We start from the raw sequence: 26,999 nt of genomic DNA on the forward strand, positions 1-26,999 counted from the left end.
GTTGATGAAAGAGTTCTGTTATATTTTCTTTGAAAGTTTTATCCGCTGGCTTTATTTCAGGCTCACTTGGATCCTCAGAAAACGTTTCAAAGTTTATGAAATAGCCAGAGGCAGTTCTGACAATGGTTGGAATTGCATCCGGATTACTTGAAATCGCTGGAGCTGCTTATTTCCTTGTCATATTAGTATAGTCAGATGCTATATCATTGTAGACTGGTGTTTCCCGACAAACTGTTATTTGGGTTTCAAGAGGCACAAGTTCCATTGCTTTGTTGCATATTCCTGCTTTATGGCCTGGTCCTGTTTTCCGCACTGTAGATTCTTCAACGGTGATGAGTCTCTCAGTTTGAACCTCTTGGATAGTAGCCAGATTTGGTTGTCTGCTACATCTTTGGAGTCCACTTGATTACTACTTATTATCGGCCACATGTTGTGGTTTTACCAGGTCGATGGACACGACTCTGTTCTCCCTTTTTCCAGCAAGGGGCGGTAGTAACACTGATCTTGTTCTGATGATTGCCAAGACAGGTACTGGTTTTCTGTAAGAAGGCCCAAATTCCTTCTTCACCGCGATTTTCTCTCTGACTAGATCCCCAATCTTTGGAATCCAGACTGGCCTTGCTGTGACAGGTGGTTTTTCTTCAGTGGTCGTTGGCTGCTGCTTTGTGTTGCTCAGATATTCTGGTTTCATTTGGATGTACGCCATTACAACAAATGCTTTTACATCGCATGCTTTTACAACGCGGTTTTTACAACGCATACCATTACAACGCATAGTGCTTTGGGGCGCTGGATAGTGAATAGTTTCATTTACTATTCCAACTCCAGTCCCCGTGGATAGTAGGGAAGGTGTTGGATAGTACATTAAACCTATTCCCTATCCTAGAGCGCCCCCCAGCGCAATGCGTTGTAATGGTTTGCGTTGTAAAAGTTGCGTCGTAAAGGCACTGTGTGGTAAAAGTTGTGTTCTAAGTGATGTTCCCCGTTTCATTTAAGTCCTGTAAAACAGCCAAACGGTCTTTGATATGAAAGGGATTCTGTTCCATCACTGAAGTGTGACAATCGAGGTCTTCGATAGTCATTCTAGTACCGAAAAGCATTTCATATGGTGTGATTCCCCCCAGGGAAGATCTTGGCAGATTGTTTAAACTACGTTGGACACTTATTAGTTGTTTGACACACCCATCACCCGAGCCGAATACCCTAGCTGTTATAGATTGATTTATGTCTCGTTTTTTTCTCTCCATAACCGCATTTCCCTCAGGATGGAAGGGACTATAATACCGCATTGCAACGCCCAAGCTGAACATGGCCTCCTTGTAAGCTCGAGAGCTAAACGCAGTAGCCTGGTCAGAATGCAGCGTGCCTATTGCGTATGTGCCGATAAAGACGCGCAAATCTTTTATAACAGTTCTGGCGTCAGCCGAGCGCTGGGGCCATAAACAAATTAATCTTGTGCAGGAATCCACTGCTACCATGATATATTTATAGTTACCATCCCTCTGTGGGGGACCGCTGTGGTCCAGGTAAACACACGCTAATGGTTTATCTGAAATAAGATGGGGTGTCTGCGCAGGGCGTTTCACAGTGGAAACCTTCATTTTTTGGCAGATTTCACATTCCAAAACATAGTTTCTGGTTTGCTTCCTCATGCGCGGCTACCAGTATCTTTGTTTTAATAATGACACTGTGGCGGTAACACCTGCGTGTGCAGAGGCAAGCCCTTCATGTGCTGCTAAAATTAGTCCTAATCTATGTTCCATGTTTGGAATCACCCTATCCCCCACTCCAAGGATTTTAGCAAAAGGAAAACAAAGTCATATGATTGGCGCACAGGCTTCAGTGCGTAATGGTTGTGCTTTTGTGGCGTGCTCCCGAGGTTTCACTCTCTACCTCTTAGAGTGTTAAGAACATGAACAATTATAGCATCCTCTGATTAGGGGATGACCCTCTAGGCACAGCTCTAGGTCCGCTGTGTAGCGTTTAAATTCTTCACTAAAATAACCCAATGAGAGTTTTCCTTAGATTAAGTATTTTTCTTTTATTCAGAAGAAAATTGTATTCATTAACTTCTTATATTTCTCGTTTTTCATACAAACAGTTGAACATTGCACTTCTTTCAACTTTCATTTTCAAAGGCGTTCCCAATGCATTTCGTGCACTAGGTGCACTTCTTCAGGGGAATGTCTAAAACAAAAATCAATGTACTCATGTTGAGGATAACATCCTACAAAACGTAGGTATTCAACATTCTATTGAAAGTGACTTAATAAGCCAGTGTGATACCGTGATGAGTATCTGTTGGAAATTGGAGTTAATTCCGTGTTATTCTAAATCATGGTGAATAATAGGAAGGTAGCGTGAACCGGTCTGGTGTCTCGATGGGTATAAATAAACGAAAAGTGCCCAAGTCTCGTGAATAAAAGTGAGAAGGTCATTCATAAATCTAAACAGTTTTTCGAGGTGAAAAAGGCAAAAGGAACATTATTTGCATCAGTTATATAAGAGTACTTGAGTGGAAAGCCTTTCAGAAGTTTTTTGCAACTGTCTTTAACTGAAGCAGTGACAGCTTGCATCATTTCGCTGTCCATTTTTGTTTTTGAACGAGTGATTGCAGCTACGGAATCCGTTTGCACAGCTGCCTTTGCAGCTTCATCAGCCAATGAATTCCCTTCAACGTGAACGCCATCACGCTGATGACTCAGTGTATGGATCACATGAGTATTTTGTAGCTCTTTCTGTAATAGAACTACTTGTTCCCAAGCATTTTATGTTTGATTGTGCCACCTTTTGCATATTTGAAACCGTTTTGAACTCAGTTCTGCAAGTATTGATTGTAAGATTGAACGCAGTAATACGAATCGCACACTATGAGTGTGGGGAATTCGCGATCAGTATTTTCAAGCGCCATCTTGAATGCTTGGAGTTCAGCTCGCTGAGCTGTACAGTCTCTGAGTGATTGAGTTTTTGTGACCATTGGTCTGAATTTACCATCGCGCCAGCGACCTTTAACAATCGCGCACGCAGCACTATAAGCTTGTTTACCCCCAATCGCGGGTTGTGGAGATCCATCTGTATAGATTACACATTCGTACTGTTGTAGAGGCATAATTTCAACGGGCAGAGGACATTCGTGTTTTCGTATTGTAGAAATTCTTGTGTTTTCAGATTGGGATCAAAAACTTATTCAACGTCTGTTGCAGCAAGAGAATTAACCCATTGTATCCATCTCGGATGTAAAGCTTTAGCATTTGGAATGCTTGCTCTTGTTACTGCCTCTAAGGCAGGTACAGGTGTAATGACAGATATGCGTTTTCCCTGTGCTAGGGCTCTCTCATTTGCTACTGCAGTTTGAACCGTTGTTAGAATTTTTTCTGTTGAAGTGAATTTCAGCTTGTGTGTACAAGTGTGATTTGTAAGCTATTGGTACCTTTTCACCTTCATTAAAGGTTAGGTATGTGAATCCGCATCTTCATGGGATGATTCGGATCACCAGCTTGCTTACGTTTTCGCGTGTCTGTAGCTGTGTTTTTGCTAACATATCTGTTTGCAATGAACGCAAAATTTCTGTGTGTTTTTGAGTACAATTATTTGATTTGAAATCAGGTTTGATTAATTCGTAGAGAGGTTTAACCCTTTCTGCGTAGTTCAGAATGTAAGTTCTTCCAAAATTCAGGAAACCTAGAATTGACTACGTTTTTCAGCGTGCTTGGAGCAGCGCACACTTTTCTAAAAAGTTGGCTACCAGGCTTTTGCCTTCACTTGAAAGTTCATATCACAGAAATAGGACATTGAGGTGGGCAATTCGCGATTTCTTAAAGTTGAATTTGTACCCTTCAGAAGCAAACCCAAGAATAATGTTGTTCACTCTTTCCAAGTGCCTGTCCAAATCATTGTCCGTAAGATAGAGGTCATCGACATAAGATAATGCCTCATCATCATACGTTTGTAGTAACTTTGTTACTCTGGCTGAAAATAACCCTGGACTATTCTTGAATCCCTGAGGGAGACGACAGAACTGTTGATGTGTCTCCATTGTTGTAAAAGCGGTCAAGTACCTACTTTCAGGTGCAAAGTTTTGACAGAAGAAACCGTTTGAAATATCTAAAGTCGTTTTATTTTTTTTGCGCACGATGTTGTTCATCAGTGCTGCACTGTGTGAATTTTGTACTGCAGAGGTTATGCAACAGGTGTTTAAATGTCTGTAGTCCAAAACAAGAGGATATGTACTGTCTGGTTTGGAGACAGGAAACAAAGGATTGTTCATGGACGAGGTGCATGTTTCAAACACCCCTTGGTATTCAAATTGATCTAAGATCTCCCTGACCTGTTTTTTAGTTTCTTGCTTAACTGGATACTACTGCCTTTGTGCAGTTGGCTGATTCTTTAACTGGATTTTATAATGAGGAGAATCCTCATCCCATCCCACATGGTTTTTATATAATGCTGGAGCCTGGGCTACAGCCCATTTTCTGGCATAAGTGTATTTTTTATGAATTGGAATGTGATTTGAGAAGGCCGGCATAATGATCTGTTCGCAATGTGGGCACTCCCTGACAAATTCTGGTGGCAAGTCTTTTTCAGATAGAAGAATGTCATATCCCTTAGAGAGCTTCTCCCAAAAGAGAGCTTTTATTTTCCTAGTGATGACCCCCTCTATCCGGAGTGTTACTTCATAAAGCTTATGGGGTACACTAACCCTGGTGTTGGCAGTTTCCACTTGAATGCATTCATTCAAGTCCACTATCTCCAGATGATCCTTCAGGATCTTGCGTGCTATGGTGACTTCTGCTGCGCTGTCTAGCATTGTCTGGGCCCACTCCCCGTTCCTGAGTTGTGCCCTCAAAAACCTCAGCATGTCTGATCTTTACACTTGCTACCTTCTTTTTGGTGAATTGCTGTTTCTTATTTTTTGGAACGTGTTGATCGTCTTTGGACTTCACGCGTTCTTCTTTGTGTTCTGACCGTCCTCTTCTTTCCGATTTCTGTGTGGAAGTCTGAAAAGATCGAGATGGACGTGTATCAGTATCTTGATATCTATCAGGTTTTTTCAAATTATCCCTATTTCTGAGGTTATACCTCTTTTCAGAGGGCTCCCGTTGAGGAGACCTTCCTCTGGACTGAGATTGATTTTCTTTGGGAACTGTTTGTTTAGTGTTCTCCCATTTCTTTTTAGGAGTAGTGAGATAATTTTTTTAATTTATTTATTTAGAAGGTTTTATAGAGCGCGAACAAGATCCTTGCGGATATCAGAGCGCTTTACAATGAACAAAGATGATTATAACAAATGAATAGCAAGACACAATATGGAGAACAAGCATAGGATAAATAAAATAAAACACACAGAAAGAGTCGTAAAAATACCAAAGCATGGGATCATAGTTGTTCCAAGAACATAAACAGCGAGTCTTGGATGAAAAAGGTTCAGGGCCGGGAAGAGTGGTGAAGTAAATTTCGCCATGAGAATTGCTTTTACTTCCTTTTTGAAAGATACGTAAGAAAAAATTCAATCGGGTTTCAGGGGGAAGAGTATTCCAAATCCTAGGGGCCATCCCAGAGAAGGTTCGTTTATATGTTTTTTTTTAATTGAATCTTTGAGGTTTCAGAAGCAGGTTATCTGCACCCCTAGAAGACATTGAGCCACCAGAGATTGTCAATTTCTGTGCGAGATAAATGGGTGGCTTGTGGTGTAAGGCCTTATGTGTCATGCAGGTAATTTTGGGCTGAATTCTTGCTTGGAACGGGAGCCAATTCAGGGATTTTAGGTCAGGGAGGATGTGGGAAATTCTTTTCCAACCGGTGATGAGTCTTGCTGCAGAGTTTATTGATGCTCTAAGGGGGGCTGTAGTCGTTTTTGGGAGGCCGCATAGAGAGACAAGACCATAATCCACACTAGGGATAACTAGCGCTTGTACAGCCTGTTTGAAGTCGTTGACTGGTAAGAATGGTTTCAACTTCCTTAGAATGTTTAACTGGAAGTTTGCTCCTTTTGTAGTGTTGCTGACATGTTTCTGCATGCTGAGATTGCTGTCCAGAGTTATTCCCAGTGATTTTGCTGAGTCCACAATAGTTGGTTGCACGTTAAGTGCAGTGAGATGTTGAATTAAGTTTTGCAACAAAGGGATTTTTGCAGGGGGCTATAAGGAGGAATTCAGTCTTTAGAGCATTCAGTTTAAGATGATTTTCTGCCAACCATGTTTTTGTGTTCATGAGTGTGGAGTAAAATACCGAATTTCGGCTGTTACCGACCGGTATTTGGTGTTTGAGATGTAGGGGGCACAAAATGGTACGATTCGGTAAATTTACAGAATCGGAAAATTTACCGAATCGGTAAATTTTCCGAATCGGTAAATTTACCGATTCGGTAAATAAGAAATGGTAAAAATGACCATTGAGATGTAGGTAACCTCTAAAATACCGAATTTACATGAAATTCGGTATTTAAGAGTCTGTAATTACCATGGATTCAAATCAGGTGGTAACCAGGTGCAGGCTATAAAAAAGGGCCCAGTATACAACAGTTTGACCAGAATGGCGGCATTCTACGTGATTGCGAGGCGGCTACGGCTCCAGGCAGAAGGAGAGAGGGTCTGGAGAAGGGAGGAGCAGGTCTACAGGCAGAGAATCACCCTATTCCAACTGACTGAGCCAGAGATTATACAGAGGTACAGGCTACACCCCCAATCCATCCCGGAGCTGATCAGGGACCTCCACCCACTTTTGGAGCACCCAACCCCAAGGGCGCACGCCATCCCACCCCATGTGCAGGTGCTGTGTAGCCTACACCTGCTTGCCTCAGGGAGTTACCAGAGTGTGGTTGCTGCGGTAGGTGGGATGTCCCAGAGCTGCCTGTCACATTTTTTTAGGAAATTCCTAGACGCCATGATGCAGAGAATGCATTTGTACATCAGCTTCCCTGCAACCCACGCAGAACAGCTCAGGAACAAGACAGACTGTTATCAAATGGCGCATTTCCCCAACGTCATTGGCTGTATTGATGGCACCCACACACCAATTTGTCCACCTGCGGCCACAGAGTACATTTATAGGAACAGGAAGTCTACCCACACCATAAATGTACAGGTAATCTGTGATGCAAAGTACATCATCACGGACAAAGTTGCCAAGTTCCCTGGAAGTACCCACGACTCCTACATCTTTCAGAAAAGTGGAATATACACATGGCTGACAGCGGGGGAATTTGGCGAAGGATACCTGCTAGGTAAAACATTGTGTGACACTCCCTTGATACATATTGCAGATGTATGTGTATGTGTGCATGTGAGTAATGCCACACACTCGATCAGGTGTTTTCCACCACACCTATCATGGCTGTAACTCTTCTGCCAGTCGTCTGGTCTGATCATTATCTTGCCCACTTTGAAATACCTTCTACTGTGACCTCTCCGGCCAGTGTCATGAGGCAGCAGGGCAGCAGCTATAGGGCATTCCACCGGGTGACCCCAGACATGCTAACGCATGCCCTGGCAGATCACCCTGTTTCCTGTACTGGCGACCTGGAGAAAGATCTGGAGAGCCTACAATCCTGGCTTCTTGCCAGACTAAATAAGCTCGCTCCCTCACAGCCACCCAGATCTGCTGCCCGGCGGGTCTCTGCCCCCTGGTTTACGGAGGATTTAGCCCACGCTCGTAGGCAATGTAAAGCTGCTGAGCGGGCGTGGAGAGTCCAGTATGAGCCTGAAGCCAAACAACGCTATAAAATCATGATGAAGTCCTACCACGATCTTATCTTACAGGGCAAGAAATGTTACTTCGCTAAAAGGATTGAAGACGCAGCTAACTCCTGTAAGGAGATTTTTTCAATTGTACGTGAATTCACCAGCCCCCGGACAACCTCTACTCAGGGTGCCCCGGTGGAGACCTGGGCTAACACTATTGCCAATTTCTTCACCACCAAAATCAGGCTAATTCAGGATTCTTTCCCGTCGAGAGCGTTAGATGATTTATCTACGATGCCGACGGAGACAGTCTTCCTGTCTCCTCCTGGCCCAGCTTTGCTAGACTTTCCTCCCCTTCCGGTTGCCGCATCCTTAGCCTTGATGAGGAACCTTAAATCAGGCTCACCATTAGATACGTGTCCAGCAAAATTCTTAGCGAAAATGGCAGATGTCATTAATCCCATAGCTAATCCTATCCTCAATTTATCCCTGAGTCAGGGTTTTCTGCCCCAGGCCTGGAAGCAAGCCATGGTCATCCCCCTGATCAAGAAGCCCAATCTTGATCCAGAGGCGCCTTCTTATTATAGGCCAATCTCGCTCCTTCCAGCACTGACCAAGATCCTGGAGAAACACGTGCACAGCGTGCTTTCTAACTTCCTGGAGTCTAATGAGTTACTTCATGAATCCCAATCGGGCTTTCGTTCCAACTTAAGCACCGAGACGGCGCTCCTGGAAGTCTCGGAGATCGTGAAGGAGGTGCTGGACACAGGAGGCAGGGTGATGTTATTCATGTTAGACCTGTCGGCGGCGTTTGACACCGTCCCCCACGAGGATCTCCTCACTATACTTCATAACATCGGTCTAGGGGGGACGGTGCTCAACTGGTTTCGTTCCTTTCTGGCCAACCGCCGGCAGACGGTCTGTGTCCCACCCGGGTCCTCCGAGATGCCGCCATTGGGAGTCGGAGTGCCTCAGGGCTCTGTACTGAGCCCCACTCTATTTAACATCCTTATGACCCCTCTGGCGACACTGGCGGAGTCCTACGGGGCCCGGATCGTCTCTTATGCTGACGACACCCAGCTTCTATTCACCTGTCGTAAGAGCGAAGAGTTCGATGGAGAAAGGATCTGCGAGTGCCTTGGGGCTGTCTTTAGCTGGTTTTCACACAACAGCCTCAAATGCAACTCGGACAAATCCGAAATACTATTCTTCGGATGCCCATCAGAACCAGATTGGCAGGGATGGTGGCCTGCTGACATGTTCCCTCCCACTCAGTCCTCTAAGTGGGCTAAGAACCTGGGGGTTAAAATTGACAACGAGCTCTCGCTCAAATCCCAGGTTTCCACTCTTACGGGAACATGCTTTGGGATACTCAGAATGTTGCGCAAGTTCTTTCCCCTTCTCTCGGAGGAACATCGGAGGATCACTGTTCAGGCACTCATAGGGTCCAGATTGGACTATGCAAATGTCCTATATCTGGGTCTGCCTGAATACCTCCTCCAGCGTTTGCAGGTTACTCAGAACGCTGCTGCTCGTGCAATTTTTGGCCTGCACCGCCGCACCAGTGCCTCCAATCTCCTTGTATCCCTTCACTGGCTTCCGGTGCGGAAGAGGATACTTTTCAAGGCCATGACTCTCGCCCATAAGGCCTTGCATGGCAATGGTGCCAAATATCTTCAGAGGAGGCTGGACTTCTATCGACCTGTACGATCCCTCAGGTCAGAAGCTTTGGCTTTGGCTCGGGTGCCACGCATCAAAAGGGCTCGGCTAGGCGGCCGGTCCTTTAGCTTTCTTGCTCCGCAGCTATGGAATTCCTTACCGGTGTCCTTGCGAAACACCGCTAACCTGCTTGCCTTCAGAAAAGACTTAAAAACCTGGCTGTTCACTGGATAATCTGCCCCCTCTTTAGGCCCCTGCTCTTTTTACTGTTATGTTTTCCAGCTCTTTCTTTGGTCTGGAGCACAAAAGCGCCGGGACACTCCTTTGGAGTAGCCGTTGTGCTATAAAAGTCCCATTTAACATAACATAACATAACATAATGGCTTTCTCATTTTCAAATAGGGGATAGTGCATATGCCGTCCGCTCTTTTATCCTGACACCCTACCTCAACCCTTCAGCACCAAGTTAGAGGAGATACAACAGGGCACACAAATCTACCAGGAACATTGTGGAGCGCACCTTTGGGCTGTGGAAAAGCAGGTTCCGCTGCCTCCACAAAAGTGGAGGGGCACGCCAGTATTCACCAGTGACCTGCTGCAAGATGATTGCAACCTGTGCAATGTTGCACAACCTTGCCATGAAGAAGGGCACCGAGGTGGAAATCCCTGATTATGAGGACCATGATGACGAAGAAGCACTGCCTGAAACCACCACTGCTGGAGTAGCAACACCAGCAGATAGCAGACACAGACGGGAAGAGGTCACACGCAACTACTTTTAAGTAAGTAAAGAGACACAGACAGGTAGAGTATGTACCCAACGTAGTTTAATTTTGTCACTACACAGGTTAATAATGCACAATCGTGCAACACAAATTATATACATTCAATGATGTTAGTCCTGGGTCAATTCCCCATTAACTGAACTACTCATTTGCGTTCACGCCTACCACTGCCAGATGTTTGTGGCTGGCTGTCTTCACTTGGCATTTGGGCTGTTCCCTCACTGTGGCGCCTGCTGATCCTCCGTGTCTCTACGACAAGGGGGCTTGCCATGCTGCTCCTACTTGTGCTCCCTTCACTCTCTGGCACATCCAGAGCTGCAGTTTGTGCTGTTTGTGCATTTATCAGCACCTCAAAAGCACTGGTCATCCTAGCAATGCCCCTTGATACCTCATTACTATTTTGAGTGAGTCCCGCCTGCATGTTTATGCACCTCCTGCATAGCAGGGAAGTGGCTGTGGCCAGGCGGTTGATGGCTTTTTTGTTGTTGCTGCGCATGCTGCTTCTCCTTGTGCCTTGATGATATTTCCTGATCTAGTTTGGTGCACAGAAGCTGCACCGATTGGAACATATCACGCATCCCTGTAGCCATCTCCTTGTTGACATCAATTAGTTCTCTGATGCCCTTCCCTATGTCTTCTATATTGTTGTTTAGGTTCCGCATTTGGCGTTGGACAAACATGATGGCCTTTCCCTGCATCCTTTGGATTTTGACCATGCTCCCCTCAAGACCACGGAACACACTGGGACCCTCCACACGTGCAGCTACACTGCTTCCTGGGAGCCTGCGGCATCTGGGACCAGTACGGGACACCTCTGCACTGGACTGCAGTGTGGCAGAGCTACCTTCCTCAGGCAAGGTGTGTGTGTCTTCCCCCTCCATGTCACCTGCTGATGACTCCATTTCCATTAGTGGGGCAACAACATGCCTCCTGCTCTGTTGTGCTGCAGGTGTTGTAACAGGCAGTGATGCAGGCATTTCTGGGGATGACAGTAACAGAGGGGATTGTGTACGTTCTGGGGATGCCTGCAACTCTGAAGCCATTTCTGTGTCTTGTGAAGGTGGCTGTGTACTTGGTGCACCTGTGACCTCTGATACATTCTGTGCGCTTGGACCTGGCTTCTGACTCTCATCTCTCTCTGGTGCCGTGCCTTGTCTCGCGGGAACGCCTGCGAGATGTGTGACCTGTGGACATATGAGCATACATTAGCTAAGCGCTACTGCCTCACAGCCACTACAATTAAATAATTTTCACTTGAACAATGTACATGTTGCCTGCGCTTCATTCTGTCTGGAATCATTTCCCTAACTTAGTGGTTGCTGTGCTGTATGATATGGTCTTTCATTTACTGACTACATTTCCCTTAATGCATTGCTCCTGTATAGTGCTAGCTGTACTGGACTGGGGTTCACGTAGCCACATAGGGTAAAGGGAAGGATGATGGGGGGGAGATTGCTGTGCATGCGTCTTACCTTTTCTGCTAGCAGCTCTGGCTGAGCTGTCTACATCTCCCAGTCCACAGACGCTTTCAGGTTCTATGGTTGAGCCCACCATCTCCTTCAGGTCAGTAAGGGGGGGGGTGCTGGGTTCTTTCCTCCACCAGTTTGGCTTGCCTGCTTGTGTTGTTCTGCAATTTTTTTTGGTCAGGCTCCTGAGGTCGTACCACCTCTTTTTAAGGTCCTCTACATCTCTGGGAGTCACTCCAACTGCATTCACTTTGTCTTGAATGTCCAGCCACATTTTTCTTTTGGCAGATTCAGCCACAGTGAGCGACTGCCTGCCAAACAGTTTTTGGTGCTCCTTCACAACCTCCTCAACAAGGACCTGCAGCTCCATGCTGCTGAATTTTAGTTTCCTCTTCCTCTCTGGCTGATCTTTGTCTGTGCTGCTTGCCAATTTTCAAATTTAAAAGTGCACAAAACTCTTTCTGCTGCTCAGGGACTCAGCTCAGCTCCAACTGCCTCTCCAGAAGCTTCTAATTAGTTGCAGCTGCCTGTGTAGCCACTTCCTGGTAGGGAGAGGGAGGGTGGTAGCACCTGATTGGCTGCCTGATTCAGTTTCACTTTTCTTTGCTTTCCGATTCGGTATTTACCGAATCGGTATTTACCGAATCGGTATTTCCCATTCATTCCTATGGGCCTCATCCTCCTGGACCTCTCCGCAGCATTCGACACTGTCTGCCACCGCACCCTAGTCCAACGCCTCAACAACACCGGCATCCAAGAGAAGGCACTGAAGTGGATCATCGCATTCCTCGCCGGAAGAACACAGAGAGTCCGCCTCCCCCCGTTCCGATCCGAGGCCACCAAAGTCATCTGTGGAGTCCCGCAAGGATCATCACTCAGCCCCACCCTCTTCAACATCTACATGAGACCTCTAGCCGCCATCGCACGCCAACACAACCTCAACATCATCTCCTACGCCGACGACAACCAGCTGATCCTCTCCCTCACCAGAGACCCCGACACCGCCAGAACCAGCCTACACGAAGGGATGAAAGACGTCGCCGAGTGGATGCAGAACAGTCGCCTGAAACTAAACTCAGACAAGACGGAAGTCCTCATCCTGGGACCATCACCCTCCGCCTGGAACGACTCCTGGTGGCCCCCAGCCCTGGGCACCGCCCCCAAGCCAACTGACCACGCACGCAACCTGGGCTTCATCCTGGACTCCTCCCTCTCGATGACCAGACAAGTCAACGCTGTGTCCTCATCATGCTTTCACACCCTTCGCATGCTTCGCAAGATCTTCCGATGGATCCCGACCGAAACCAGGAAGACGGTCACCCAGGCCCTCGTCACCAGCCGACTGGACTACGGAAACACCCTCTACACCGGAACCATAGCCAAGCTACAGAAAAGACTCCAACGCATCCAGAACGCCTCCGCCCGACTCATTCTGGACATCCCCCGACGCAGTCACATCTCCGGCTACCTGAGGGACCTGCACTGGCTCCCAGTTGACAAGAGGATCACGTTCAGGCTGCTCACCCACGCACACAAGTCTCTCCACGACCTGGGCCCCAAGTACCTCAACGACCGCCTGACCTTCTACACACCCACCCGCCAGCTACGGTCTACCAGCCTCGCCCTCGCAACCGTACCACGCACCTGAAGAGCCACCGCCGGAGGCAGATCCTTCTCATACCTGGCGGCCAAGACATGGAACTCCCTCCCCATCCACCTCCGGCTGACCCAGGACCACCTCGCCTTCAGGAGACAACTCAAGACCTGGCTGTTCGAGCAGTAGCGGACCCCTTCCCCCAAGCGCCTTGAGACCCTCCGGGTGAGTAGCGCGCTATACAAATGCTATGATTGATTGATTGATTGATTGAATGGGAAATACCGATTTGGTAAATACCGAATGGCCGATTCCGAATTTTACTGAATCGTTAAAAAATACAGATTTTTTACCTACATTGCATTTACCGACTCATAAATACCGATTCGGTAAAATTCGGTATTTAAGAGTCGGTAAATTGCAATTACCTACATCTGGCCCCTAAGCTGTTTAATGTCTTCTAAGGTGTTAATCTTTAGATACAGTTGTGTATCATCAGCTTACATATGATATTACACGTTAGTCGCTTGAAGAATTTCGGTGAGCGGCTCCATGAACAAATTAAACAATGTCGGGGAAAGTGAGAGATTCTCTGTTAGTTGGGGTTTTACTGGTTTCCCACCCAAACTATCTCTACCTAGTCCTTCATAGGATTTTTCAATAATTCTAGCCAGTTCATATGGTTGCTCAGTTACATCCATTTCTTTTAATTTTTGGCGGATCGCCACGGATGCTGTTTCACCTTTAATGTTAGCTAATAATATAGCCGAAACCGGTTTGAAATCTTTTAGTAATTTCATACCCAGATTCAAGGCAGGTTCTGGTCCGTATTCATTTTGAATCTATCTCAGGACGTCTGGTATTACCACCATAGATGGAACACCATGTGTTTTTGTGTAGATTGAAGCAAAGACTGTACCCCAAGTGTCACAGTCCTCCACGTGTGGTGCGATCCCCATTGGTAAACAGATTGTTAAAATCCTGTGTTGCTCATGAGGTGTACTATCGGGAAATACTGCCTCTATTTGAGTAATTTTTTGAGCTAACCAGAATGGAATTTGTTCCCTTTTTGCAGGTAATTTACCAATGACTGATTGTATAGTCTGTGGTGTAATTTTATTTGTGTTCCCCTGGTGAGGGGTGTGCTGTGGAATCCTTATAGCAGGTTGGACTGTTAAGGTTCTCATGACATATTGTACGAATTGTCTATGAATTTTGATCAACTGTTTTAGCTGAACTAATAGTTCAAGACCTTTCATTCTTTCAATGTCAGGATGTGGTATATAGCTGGCTAATACCGGCCATGTTGCTCCTGCTCTACTTAGTGGACCGAGCCTGGTAATGTGATTTTGATGTTGAAGGGCGCCTTTAAACCAGAGTTGATGCTCTTGGTATGTTAATGGAATTTCAATATCCTCGAAAGGAACGTATTCCGCTGGAGGTTCCTCTACTTTGTAGTAGTGGAACTCCTGTGTTACTGGATTTGCTGTTGGAAACAGAATCCATGAATAGAACACCTCTGTCTGCCGATATTCATGTGCCTCTATAACGAAGATTACTTTACCACCTCTTGATGATACTCCGTTTGTTATAAGCTTTATAGTAATAGTTTTTCTTACATTTTTCGGGATGACTAGCATCTGCGTCAGCTTCATTTAAGCCTGTATCGTTTACATTTGCTTGTGCTGCTGCTGCCGCTTTTTCCTCATCACTCTCCGTCATTTTGTTGACTGCAAGTTTGCAGAGCAAGTTTCAAGGAAACAAAGATAAGGTGCACAATATTTTGGGACACTATATACTTCCACGTTGAACAAACCAAAAACTAATACATGTAATTTTTCGTCCTACTCAGTCATGGCAGATATTTTAACCTTTTACCAACTCCAGATGTCTATTGAAATATTTTACGGGAAAAAGGGGTCTCTGTGAAAAGCAAGACTGAGTTACTCTAGTATCTAGCGTTAAATTAGTGCCTTACCAAACGTTGGGCGCTATGTAGTGTAGTTCCTATATTCCCAATAGGCTCTGCGCATTGGAGTGATATATACTATAGATTTGACGTAGGAAGTCAACTAGGTCTCTATCGAATATATTAAACTTAATTGTGAGTGCCAGCTAGCTCAGAGGTCACTAGAAAATTTCTCGAATAAACAAGAAGGGATTAGTTTCTGACAGCCGCATAAACATGACAACTTTGTTTCCCAAGAATAAGAAATATATCTCCAGAGTCGCAGAAACAATAGATAAGTATTTCACTCAGTCAATTGTGCATGCTTCGTTTCACCAGAGGTGCAGAGAAATAGAGAGACGGGCATTTTCAATAAAAAGGGTATTTATTGAACAGTCGTCTTTCTCGTGCAGAAGAAATGAACTGCTACAATCGCAATACTTGTTATAAAGTACAATCCATACAGTAAAAAGAGTATTACAAAATAATACTGTAAAAGCATGGTATGGTTACTAAGCCATAGAATACATACATAAATAATAAAAGACTAAAAACGCACCCCACTGGTGCTTCTAAAATACGCCTTCCCCAGTGACGTAAGGTTGGACATAATAACGTCACTAAAGACTCGCAGTTCTTTGAAAACTCCATGAGTTCTTGGATAAATCAATACTCAAGCAAGGGGAAGTCCCTAGCTGCTGAAGGCGGGTTTTTCCAAGAAATCGTCGGAACTAGTGGAAGTAGCCATGCCGTATTTGGACTGCATGGGCCAAGTCTAAATATGGGTATGATTTCTATGCCTATACTAGGATATGGAGATTTATACCTATATAAGGGCATGAGTCGTGAAAATTAAACTAGGGTCCTAAAATGATACATAACACCCACTCCACTTTATATGTTCAACATTACTAAATAATAAGCATCTAAAACATATCTAAAGCATGTGTTTACAACCCCACCCAAAATACAAAAAATGCACTTAACCCTTTCGATGCTGATGACGAGCTCAGCTCGTCATGATGCACAGTTGAGCTGTGCTGATGACGAGCTGAGCTCGTCATGAATACAGAAGTATCTGAATTTCCAGCACAGGAGGGGGAAAACACCTAGCAGCCAAGGTGTTAAAATGGTTGCATATGAAAAAATGAGCATTGCACTGTACGCATTTTAAGCAGTGTTATCATTCAAAGCATATAGTATGACATTGGAAATGCCGACTGAATGAATCATGAAATTACATTTATGAAATGGCTCTTAATACAGAAGAGAAGGCAGAGACCATTTCCTAGCAGATTATATAATAGTGTATTATGCTAAAGGACAAGGTCAAATATCGTCTCTAGGAAGTATTCAAAGAAATCGTGTTCTCTAAGAATAGTTCTACTTTAAGCAGATTACTTTGTGCCAAAAAGAAAAAATGTCAATTTTGGAATAAGTCGAATCAGTTTGTAGAAAAATAGAGTTCCCAAGTCAGAAGCATTATTTTGAAAAAATGAAGGTCAAATTCAGAGTTCCAGAGAATGCTGTGTGCTATTTTCAAAAGTTATTCTCGTTGGTAGGAGAAAACAGTAAATCAGGCAGGCTGGCAAAGAATTTGTCTACCACAGTAGGCGAAAGTTGGACTACGTCAGTAAAAAGATCAATAGTGCATAGATGAGATGCATCGCCGTCAGCGTCATCCGCATTAGCAATGTTCACAGAAGAAGGTACCTGTGTGCCTGTTGGTCCATGTATCTCACCCTCAGTCGGTGAGACCTCAATGAATGCCGTCATCAGTATCGGTAGCCGCTGGGGACAACACGATGTTTGAGCCGTTACCGAACCAAGCAAAGCATCAATATCCATAGGCAGTGCTGATGGAAGTGTGAGACAGATGTCTAACACGCATTCTTCTCCGCAAAGCAGGCATCGTAGAACAGGTAAGATGCAATCTTGCCAGATTGGTCTGAACGAAAGAAACAATGTGGTATTCAGATCTCTTAAACGAGCCAAGCCAAGAATCTGTGTAATTCGGTCACAGTACCGCAGGTAATCTGGATATCGCTGGTGACTGGACTTGCCATATCGGAGCAAGAGAAAAAGAAATAGAATTCCTGCTGCGAGTCCCAAAACGAGAGGCAGGCCGCCAAATACAGAGTGCACGAAGTTTGGAAAAATGCTCAGGACTGCTTCAAAGGGTGCTAACAGTCCCGAAAAAAAATCGTCTTAAATACATGTACAATACAACTGGTATCAGACATGTTTAAGATACGACCTAACATTTCTACGAAATGTATTGGGCAGTTCCTTGATAATAGTTCATGTATCTCCGCAGAGGACCTTGCGACTTGCAGATCATACGTCTCTTTGGACGAGGTCAGTGGCACAGTTTTTTGTAAAAGAATAGCTTTCATTCTGCTTAAAGTATCAATTCGAATTTAAGAGATGTTCAGTGGAGGCCACAGCGGTGACTCCCCGTCTGACTTGCTTTTAGGAAACAATACTTGCATATAGCAAGTGACCCTGGCTGACACAGTTACGAGATAGGCTCTTCCTGGCATCATTCCACAACAGCTGTGATCATTCAACATTATGTAGCTACCATTAGATAGCTGCCTAAAGACTGGCTGAATCACGGCTGCCGGTGAAACCTGCAGGTGACAAGATAAATTATTCGCAGAACCATCACAGGCTCCGTGTAAATGAATACCTTGACATAAAAGTGTACCACTCAGTGAGGTTTTGCAATTTTCACCACTAAGAAATACTTCCTTTCCTCCACTCAGGTCGACTTAATGTATTCTTTACCCAACCTTTCATACAGGCCTGCTGGTATGTGCTTCAAGCAATATTGAAACTGGAAGATAGTCACTGGTATCGTGATGGTGCCATGTATTATCAATTCTACGACTGGTTTCTCAGAAACAGTTAATGGTAATCTTTCCAGTTTTTCTATGCTCAACACCGTATAGTCTGCTCCCCTTTGTGCCAAAGAGATTTATTTATCTGTAAGGTTAAATACAGTAAACAATGACGTAGTGTTGATTAGACGCCATGGCACGTAGCCTGAACGGAGATTTTATAACGTCCAGCCTAACAGCATTATAGAACGCAATTGAGACAGGCCATCTTGTAACATTAGCAAGTCCTGTTCCATTATGTCTATGGCAGAGGATACAATGCTGTCCAAAAAATAAATTCTAGAGGACAGAGTCGTTAACCCATTGTCCACTACAGAGAGTGCTTTCTCTAAATGAATACGGTCAATTTCACGTATTCTTTCTGCAGTTTCCATTTGCGTGACCTTCCATGCTTCATTGTAAGCAGCATATATACTGGCGTATATGAAACGTTTTTGAAGTGGTTTACGAGGTCCCAGTAAGAAATCTCTTAAATCAATGCCATCTTTAAGTAAGTAAAGTTAAGTGTTGTTTAATTTCTGGAAGTGTGGTTTTCTGCAGCCAATCAAGGCATAGCTTTCCTACACTGAAGTTGTTATTATCCCTGGATGTTGTCTCTTGGAATATCTTGGGTCTGGCCTATGTACTGTAAATCATTGTGTTTTGTCAGGAATATATCTTGACAGTTATTCGTGTCTGTAGGCCAGATTAACCATTTGTTCAAATCAGAATTTGTTCTGTTCTGGTGTAAAACCTAGTTTACGTCTACCTCCTCATCTGTAGTAGTGTTACTGTCTGGTGTGGGCTTAGGTATGAACGGTTTGTTTTAATCTTTGATCTTAGCTAGGCCAAGACAAGATGTCTGTTGAGTAGTGTCATTTAAAAACATACGCTCGCTGATATTGTGGACTTTGGGAGTTTCTGGCAGCTGCAGCGGGGCTAAGGTGCAGGGTGGACCACGCGCCCCAGGAGACCGCGGGGCTGAGAGCCGCATTGCTGCCCCGCCCTCGACACCACAGGTGCTTAACACCTCTCGCGTCTCCCGCTCCGCGGGAGACGCTTTGCTGACATTGTGGACTTTGGGAGTTTCTGGCAGCAGCAGTGGGGCTAACGTGCAGGATTGACCACGCGCCCCAGGAGACCACGGGGCTGAGAGCCGCATTGCCGCCCGCCCTCGACACCACAGGTGCTTAATACCTCTCCGCCCCGCCCTCGACACCACAGGTGCTTAATACCTCTCGCGTCTCTCGCGGGAGACGCTGACATTGTGGACTTTGGGAGTTTCTGGCAGCAGCAGCGGGGCTAACGTGCTGTTGTAAATTGACAGCAATTAGATTAAGCATTAGCAGAAGACATGCTTTATTTAGCGACTATCGTAGCGATTCAGTGGACTCCATTTTGTATTTGTGGCAGCCATTTTGTCTGCCACATGTTGCCATGTGCTCACCATGTGCTTTGTCCTACCTCCTTGTTAACTGCCCCTGAAATCTGCCCAGCAACAGGCTATATTTAGCATCCCCCACTTTCACGCATGCCCAGGCATGCCCAGTAGGGTATGCAGCTGTTAGTAATTAGTTCCAGACAGGAATGTGTTTACTAGTTTCTGAAAACTATTAACTCCGCCCACTCATCGATTGTACCTTCCAATATGCCCTTATATGTACATAAAACTTGCTCTTGTGTTTTGTACCGCCTTCTTTTGAGCCCCTGCGTGGGTATAAAAGGACCATGCTTTCTTTGTTTGGTGTGCTACTTCATACAATACTTGAGGGTGTTGTTTGGTCGGAGTACCACCTCATGAGGTGTAATAAATATTGTTTTTCTATTTCCAGTTTCTGTGCCAACTTCTTCCTATGGTCTGAGGACTTTGTGCAGAGAAGGGCAAACCCCTTGCACTGGTAGGCCTTGCTGAGGCTCATCACTACAAATTGGCACCCAACAAGTGAGGCTCATCGGCGACTCGGATGCCCGAAGGAGTGGTTGCGACGAAGGATTGGAACCCATGGCGTTTTTTCCTTTCTTTCCGATCTGATCATCCAGGTGGCGCCGGTCCTCGACTGAGATCTCTTCTGTTGATTCGCCGTGCAGTGACCGTTTGGTTGAATTTAGAACTTGGCAGTTGGAATCTGGACGCCCTGTGATTGGTAAGAGCCATTTTTCGGTACTTGCTGTGGGTTTTGGAAGCCTGGGAGTGGCAAGGCAGTTTTAGGAACGCTTGCTGTGGCAATTTGATTTGGAAGACTAGTCATATTTGTATGTTTTGGGAACTAGATATATATATGAGTTGCAACCAATAAAGGCAGGTAAATGAGGAGATTTTTCTCCAATTTTAACTTAATTTGAAAGGCACAACGTACTAGAGATACCTTAAGTGCTACTTTGATTATAATATTGCATATTCTGTACTATTTTTGTCATGCCTGTTTTCAGTGCACTTCGTAGGATGTGCTGCTTTTGTAATCGTACCTGGCTAAGACTTCAGGAATCGCAACCGGCTCCCCCAGAGGGGACGCCTAATAGGGATATGTATGTTAAATATGGCCTTTCTTCTATAATGTACAACACATTATGGAATAAATACACTTGTGCGGATCCAGAGTTACGATGGCCAGTGCATGGGTCATTTGATTCGCGAAAGATTGAGTATGTGGAGCAGTGTATGTTTGATCGGAAATCCAGACAAGATATGTTTGAATGTATACGAATGTGGGTGAAAGAGGTACGTGAACGAGATAGGCGTGAGCAAGCCTTTATTGAGAAAGAGCAGCAAAAAAGTGTGTATGAGAAAGCGCTGGAATTGAGAAAGAGGGAAGCGAAAGAATTGAAATAGAGAGAGGAGAAAGTACGCAGATTACAGGTATCTGGCCAATACGCTGTTCGGCAACCTCTCTATCCTGTCCTTAATAAACCGCAAGATGATTTTTTGTTATTAGATCGCCCTCTGCCTCCGTATGCCGTTCCGTCTGCCCCGGCTGACAAAGATGAGGACTCCGATTCAGACCAAAAGAAACGAGACACTCGTTCTATGTTAACCGCTGACCGTGCGTCCCAGCTAAGATCGGCTGCCCGTAAAGCAGTTCGTAGCGCCACCTCCACTTCTGAACTACTAGACAACATGAAAGGGTGGCAGGAAAAGGAGCAGTTATGTTTTACCGAGACATTTGCCATGGAAGTTATTGAGCTATTTCGGAAACATGCTGATGTGTTAGAGCCTGATGATATAACGGCTGATTATAAGCAAATGCGTAATGTTTTTTTCTTCTCTCCCAGGTGGCTGATGCAATCAGGCGTTTGGTTAAAATACGAGCTGATGCGATTTATTTGCAAGAGGAGAAAAAGAAAGCAGATGCAGATGCACAGACATCTTAGACCGGCGGGGCGCAATTATCTATCTTCGGAACAGATAAGACTCTTATAGTTCATGCAAAGTCTATGCGAGAGGCTGCGCCTTTATACGTTCCTCCTAAAGGAGCGGGTACAAGTGATGATAAAAGTTCTATTGATGCTAAAGGTTATTTTATCTATAGTTGGGTGTATACTCCCTGGAACAGGGCAGATGTAATGGCACTTAAAACCGTATGGCCGACCCGCGGAAAAATCCAGCCGCTTTCTATGAGGAAGTTGAGGGAGCCATTAATTCTTGTACTATGACTTTGCCTCCTATTGATTTGTTTTTCGGGTTGATATTGCCACCTGATATGTGGAGGACTGTGCGTAAAGTTGATGATCGCGCAGCTTATGGGGCATTATGGAAAGAGATAGAATAAGCGGATGAGGAAAGGGAACCCACACAAAAGCCGTGTCAGTTGATTTTGGATCTTCCTGCTGCTATACTAACTAAGTTAAAAACGATTATTTCCCCTAAAAAGATAGATCGAACAGTTTTAGCGTCATGTAAGCAAAAGGCAGATGAATCGGTTTCTGATTTCTTCACCCGTTTTGAAGAAGCATTTCATGATTTTAGCGGCCAATCATTAACAGATTATACGGGTAGACATCTATTTGTTGATAAATATGTGGCAAACTTGTTACCAGGAATAGCTAGTCGTTTAAAAGCTAGCGAGAGTTCTTGGACTACCTCTTCCCCGGCATCTCTCTTGACGATGGCTCAATATTATAAACGTCAGGAATTAGAAGCGAAAGGTAGTGAGGATAAAAAGTCTAAGGAATTTACGAAGGTTATGTTATCTCAAGTTTATGGTCCGCCTTCTAGAGGTAACGATAGAGGTGGACGTGGATCTTATGGTTCCCCTTACACTCGTTTGAATCTGTCTGTTGACCAATGTCCGTATTGTAAGAAATTTGGGCATTGGGCACACGTGGTCGGGGACAAATGAGAAATCGCGTAGGATATTCAGGTCCTAGGGGAAATGCGAATGATCGCGCTAGGTTTGATTCTAATGCATGAGCACAGAACGGGTTCAATACTTTTGATAGACAAAAACAATATCAAATGTCTGATTATGCGCAGCCTGACTTACATGATTCTGCTTATGCATAGGATTGCCTAGGATGGGGAAAGGAATCAGTTGAAGTTCCAGTAGATCAGAGGGGTCCTTATGTTACAGCACATGTTTTGGGTTCTACTGATCAGTTTCTGGTTGATACAGGAGCTACTCGTAGCGCTCTGTCTAAACAATTGGTTCCAAGGGCTCCCCTGTCTGGCTTGACGATTACATTGTTAGGGTTCAATGGTACATCTCCCCTTAGCCCATTGTCACAACCACTTGCATTGCATGTTGATAAATGTACTGCTCCATGTCCCTTTTCGCTTTCCCCAAATACACCAGACAATATTGTGGGTCTTGATATGCTCAAGTATTTCAGGGCTACAATACGATGTTCTCCTGAAGGAGTACGGGTGATTTTAAATGACAACCATCCTGTGATGGAAAGAGCTTGTCTTGTTAAAGAGGATATTGCATTAGCTTCACTCCCTGATACTTTGTGGGCTACTTCAGACACTGATGTAGGACAGATGGTTATTCCACTGGTGCATATTAGTGTAAAGGAGGGAGCTGTGCTGCCACGTTTGCGTCTGTATAGAATTTCACAGGAGGGTGAGGAAGCACTCATACGAATTGTTCATGACCTTATTGAAGTTGGAGTTGTTGAGGAAGTCCCATTTAATATCTGTAACAGCCCGATTCTCCCTATTTTGAAAAAAGATACTGACACTAGAATTTATCGATTTATAATTGACTTTCGAGAAGTTAATAAGATTGTGGTGCCACAATACCCTGTGGTTTCTGACATTACGACACTTCTTACTTTGGTTCCTCCAACTGCAACTACGTTCTCTGTGATAGACTTGAAGAATGCTTTCTTTTCGATCCCTATTCATCCTGATAGCCAATATCTGTTCGGTTTCACTTTGAATAATCGATCGTATAGATTTTGAAGAGTTCCTCAAGGCTATACTGAGAGTCCTAGTATTTACAGTCAAGCATTAAAAAGACAACTTGATTCTTTTGTTTTACCTGAAGGTGTGGCTCTCATACAATATGTTGATGACATCTTGTTGGCAGCCGATACTCCTGAACAATGTGAAAAATGCACCTTGTCCTTGCTTTCCTTTCTTGCTTTGCAGCATCATAAAGTGTCACGAAAGAAACTGCAATATTGTAGAACAAAGGTAACCTATTTAGGTCACCGTTTGTCTAAGGAGGGCCGTGCACTCACATCAGATCGTATTCAGGCAATTTTAGACACACCAGTACCTTCTACACAGAAAGAAGTTTGTGCATTTCTTGATCTTACTTCCTTTTGTAGGCAATGGATATTGGGATTCTCATACATTGTTAAACCTTTGTTAGCACTTTTGACAAAAGATACTCCAATACCCCTTCCATGGACAGATAAATGTGAGAATGCTTTTCGACAGTTACGACAAGCCCTTTGTTCAGCACCAGTGTTAGGTAATCCAGATTACACAATCAATCAATCAATCAATCAATCAGTGACACTTATAAAGCGCGCTACATACCCGTAGGGTCTCAAGGCGCTGGGGAGGGGGGGGTGCCGCTACTGCTCGAACAGCCAGGTCTTCAGCTTCTTCCTGAAGGAGATGTGGTCTTGGGTCAGGCGCAGGTCGGACGGGAGGGAGTTCCAGGTCTTGGCGGCCAGGTAGGAGAAGGACCTTCCTCCTGTAGTCGCTCTTCGGATGCGGGGGACGGCGGCGAGGGCGTGGTTGGCTGATCGGAGGTGTCGTTTGGGAGCGTAGAAGTTGACTCGGCTGTTGAGGTAGCTCGGGCCTTGGTCGTGTAGGGCTTTGTGTGCGTGGGTGAGGAGGCGGAAGGTGATTCTCTTGTTGATGGGGAGCCAGTGAAGGTCTCTCAGATGTCCGGAGATGTGGCTGGATCGTGGGATGTCGAGGATGAGTCTGGCTGAGGCGTTTTGGATCCGCTGGAGTCTCTTCTGGAGCTTGGCGGTGGTCCCGGCGTAGAGGGCGTTGCCGTAGTCCAGTCGGCTGGTGACGAGGGCCTGGGTGACGGTCTTCCTGGTCTCTGTGGGGATCCACCAGAAGATCTTCCGTAGCATGCGTAGGATGTTGAAGCACGCCGAGGAGACGCTGTTGACTTGCCTGGTCATGGAGAGGGAGGAGTCCAGGATGAAGCCCAGGTTTCATGCATGGTCTGTCGGTTTGGGTGCGGTGCCCAGGGCGGGAGGCCACCAGGAGTCGTCCCAGGCGGAGGGTGAAGAGCCCAGGATGAGGACCTCCGTCTTGTCCGAGTTCAGTTTCAGGCGGCTGGTCGTCATCCACTCGGCTACCTCTTTCATCCCTTCGTGCAGGTTGGCTCTGGCGGCGGCGGGGTCGTTGGTCAGGGAGAGGATCAGCTGGGTGTCGTCGGCGTAGGAGATGATGCTGAGGTGGTGTTTGCGTACGATGGCCGCGAGGGGGCTCATGTAGACGTTGAAGAGGGTGGGGCTCAGGGATGATCCTTGGGGGACGCCACAGATGACTTTGGAGGCCTCTGACTTGTACGGTGGTAGGCGGACTCGCTGTGTTCTTCCGTCGAGGAAGGAGATGATCCACTCCAGCGCCTTGTCCTGGATTCCGATGTTGCTGAGGCGCCGTATTAGGGTGCGGTGGCAGACCGTGTCGAATGCCGCGGAGAGGTCTAGGAGGATGAGGGCCGCTGTTTCTCCATTGTCCATCAGGGCTCGGATGTCATCGGTGGCGGCGATGAGGGACGAAGCCTTTTACACTCTATGTACATGAGAAAGATGGATGTGCATTGTCAGATTTAGTACAGACACATGGCGATAAGCAACGTCCCCGTGCTGTCATGACCCACGGAGGTGGGACACGGTGAACACTGTCCAGCGCCATGTTTCGGGAACAGACTACATTTCCCATGGTCCCCGGGAGAGAGCGACGCGGCTGGCTATGACGTAGCAATCAGGAAGTTCAAAACGGAGTGAATCCTGCATCGCCTCGCCGTATATTCTGAGCCCGGACTGCTGTACGGTAGGAACCCACGCCCAGGATCGTGGCTGTGTATCCTTTCTGAAATCCTTTGCGTTATTTCCTGTGTTTATTGCAGGGTACTGTGGTAGCTTGTTACGCCCAGGGGAAGTTCCTCTTGGTATTTGCGGAGCCTTTCCAGCGGCTTCGTGTTCTGGGACCAGTATTGCTTTTCCTCGTTTGCTGCAGTATTTGGTTAAGCTCCGGTTGGAGTTTATTTTTTTGTTTACACGAAGCTACAGACTTGTGCTCTTCGCTTTGACTTCTCGTGGTTAACATTGTCAGAGCCCTTGCTAGTGTTCTTGTTTTGGAGACCTTCGTTTGCAGAGATGCATATCTGTTGGGGGGTGCTTTAAAGAAACTTCGTTTGTTGGAGGATTACTTGTCTCTGGAAACGTATGCTTATAAAGTATGTTTGCTGGTTCAGGACCAAACCAGTCGAGAGTATAGACATTGAGACTTGGGGTGACGTAACCCAGAAGTCTTCCTTTGAGTGGTGCTACGGAAGCAATTGCCTATTATTTTGCTGTTTATTTATCTTTTCACAACAGGGGTACAATGAGCTTCGCCTGGCTGGCTGTATAACATTCTGCCCTCTGTTGAAGCCCTTATTATTAACAGTACTGGTAGGTACAAGTTCCCAGGGGGAGATATTTAAGTGTATTAGTGCTATTGTTAACACTCAGTGTCTTGTGTTCCTAGGATTGTGCTGTTCTTTTCTACCATCTGAAGGCCAGGCAAAGCCACTCTATCCTACCCTCCAGGTAACTAGGAATCAGTCGTAGGGCGGTTCTGAATTGAGAAGCCCTAGACATCAGGCTATATAGGATTTAGATAGGGTGTGATTTATTATTTCTTGTTCTCATTTCAGCTTCCCCGCCCTCCAGTTCCTGCCCAGCAGTTCCAGTTATCCCTCGCTTGATCCCCACTGTGAGTCTGTTTTATTCAGACCCAGAGGTTATCGAGAGGTGGAACCCATATTGGCATCGTACCATCCTGAGGACTTTGGGACCTGACAGAATATACGGCCCAAGAATTTAGTCCTCCCGGTGTTACGATACCATGACCACGCTAGAAGACCTAATGTCCGCCTTGGCCATAGTACAAACTGAGTTGCAGGCTTCCAGGGCGGAAACTGCAACGTTGCAAGCACAGGTTGATAGGTTGAATAGAAACCCTTTCAATGCAGGCACTCAGTCAGCTTCTTCGGTGGTAGTAGAAGTACCCACACCGATTCCGTTGGCCGCCCCAGAAAGGTTCCATGGGGATAGTGATAAGGTGCAGGTCTTTTACACTTTTCATGCAAACCTAAGGTCTTCAACACTAACCATGCAAGGGTAGCCTTTCTTATATCTTATCTGGGTGGGGATGCTGCTCAGTGGGCGGTACCACTAGTCAAGAAAGACGATCCTTTGTTAAGGGATTGGGAGGCCTTTAAGACTGAGTTCGAGAAAACATTCAATCGCAGGTCAGCCACCTTGTCGGCAGATAGGGATCTACTGGGGTTAAGACAAGGAA

General features: G+C 45.6%; 1 protein-coding gene across 1 annotated transcript in view; it reads right to left on the reverse strand.

Annotated features, from left to right (window-relative positions):
• LOC147665682 (C-type lectin domain family 2 member D-like) overlaps positions 1-26,999 on the reverse strand; it is an 87,634-nt gene that overhangs the window by 60,447 nt on the left and 188 nt on the right. The gene's annotated exons all lie outside the window — the stretch shown is intronic.

The sequence above is a fragment of the Lissotriton vulgaris genome, unplaced genomic scaffold (genome assembly GCF_964263255.1).
Source record: "Lissotriton vulgaris unplaced genomic scaffold, aLisVul1.2 SCAFFOLD_1119, whole genome shotgun sequence".
Lineage (NCBI taxonomy): Eukaryota > Metazoa > Chordata > Amphibia > Caudata > Salamandridae > Lissotriton > Lissotriton vulgaris.